Here is a 2,223-nt window from a genome sequence, read left to right on the forward strand (position 1 = left end):
TTGGGGGGGGCATCCCCTCCCAGAGTGAGTAACATTTGAGAGGACCTGGGGTAGGGAAGGTCTTGGCATGTTCAAGGAAATAAAGAAAGCTCATGTACTAGAGCATGGTAACTATAGGGAAGGAGAAAAGGACCAATGTCAGGGGCCTCTGGGTCAAGGGCAGGAGTTAAAACCCCATCCATGGGGAGCCACTGAAACATTTCAACAGGGGAAGACAGGATTTGACTTAAGTTTCTTAGAAGAGTGCTGCACTGTGCTGGTGGATAAAAGATTGGGGCAGGGGAGGGGCAGGAGTAGAAGCAGCAGGGAGATAGGGAGGAGGCTCTCTCTGCCTCCCAGGATGAGATGATGATGGCTTGGACCATGGTAGAGCACTGAAGGTAGCCAGATGTGGGCAGACTCCAGAGAGATACATAGATGTATCGGCTGACAGAACTGATAGTACCTGCTAATAGATTCATTCAATGTTCAAAGGACGGGGAACAATTCACACAGTTCAGCCCCACCAGACCTGTCATTTTCTTGAGCTCAGATGAAAGCCTTCTCCTTATACTCCAGGGTTTCTTAGAAAACTTCTTTTTCCTCAAATACTGGAATTTCCATAACAAAAGCCTTGCTCCGAACAACTTGATACCTAAAGAGAGTTTTGTAAGTGATGCACGGCGATCACAGGGAGGTCCCTAGTAGCTCACTGTCTGTGTGCTGTGTGGACCCTCAAACCTGGACAGAGAAAAGGGCTCTCTCTTGCCCAGAGGGACAGCCACAGATTTCCCAGAAACCCCTGCAGGAAGTGGCATCTTGGAGATGGATCATTTGGAAGCCTCCCTTATAAAATGAGCTCTCGGATGTCTGGGCACGTTGCCTACAAACTAGCTTTATTCTCTCTTTTGGGAGAGTCACATGTAAATTCATCCTTGTCACCTCTCTTTTGGGACAGTCAGCCCTTGCAGGATTAAAGGCTTCTTCAGGAAGCCCACCCTACCCCACCCCAAATCATTTCATGATCATAAGTAGGCTTGACTCTCCAGAGCTCTGGAAATTTGTGAGCACATAAAACACAGGGTCCCATACCATCATCGTGTCATTTGGAATCAGGTGATCCAAATGACACCTCTGTCATTTTTTTTAAGATCTTATTTATTTATTTTTTTTAAGATCTTATTTATTTATTTGACAGAGATAGAGACAGCCAGCGAGAGAAGGAACACAAGCAGGGGGAGTGGGAGAGGGAGAAGCAGGCTCCCAGCGGAGGAGCCTGATGTGGGGCTCGATCCCATAACGCCGGGATCATGCCCTGAGCCAAAGGCAGACACTTAACGACTGTGCCACCCAGGCGCCCCTGGAATCAGGTGATCTTGAGTGTCTGACTTGAAGAAATCACAGAGTATATGAGCAAACTGAGGTCTAAAGTGGCCCAGTGATTTGTCCAGAGTTACACAGTAATTGCAGGCTCCCGCATGAAAAGGACAAGGAGACAACAGCCTGGGAAGCTATCTGGGAGAGAGGTGTTCTAGAAAGCCTATCCGTGTATAAACAGTAATATCCCATCTTAAGTCAACACTGTATCCCCAGATCATAGCACAGAGGCTGCATTGAAGGGGACCCACCAGTATTTGTTGCAGGAAACATTACATTTGCTGAGGACTTACTCTTGAGTATTGGGTCTCCATTCTGCTTTCCAGATGAGCATACCCTGAGCATAAAGGGGGGAAGGGATGGAGATGGAATCTGAACCCCATCCTCCTGGCCCCAGAGTATGCACTCACACTGCCACCACCTACCCTGGAAACAGAGCTCACTTAACAATCCACAAAGCATTTGATGGTTATTTCAGCTAATTTTTGAGGTGCCATCACCACTTTTTGTGGGCTATCTAGAGCCCAGCCAAATGACCATGCTACTGAGTGGCAGGACCATGTGGCCAACCAGTCCTGAAGTCAAGACATGAGGGCTCATTCTGCCACTTCCTGGCCATGTGTTTCCTAGGGCCTCAGTTTCTATACCTGGAAATATGATGGGGAAAAAAAATGACTGACTTGCCACATAAATGTGCTGTAACCATGCAAGGAGATAGTGGAGGAGAAGGGTTTTACCAACTGGAAGGTGCTTTGTTCTTGAGTAGAACGTGATTTATTTTGAATATTCTTTTGCAACTTTAAGTTCTCAGATGTGCTGTTTCCTGGGCCCTGTCCCACCCCAACTCTATCACCTGGCAAACTCTAA

Source organism: Ailuropoda melanoleuca, chromosome 12 (genome assembly GCF_002007445.2).
Source record: "Ailuropoda melanoleuca isolate Jingjing chromosome 12, ASM200744v2, whole genome shotgun sequence".
Classification (NCBI taxonomy): Eukaryota; Metazoa; Chordata; class Mammalia; order Carnivora; family Ursidae; genus Ailuropoda; species Ailuropoda melanoleuca.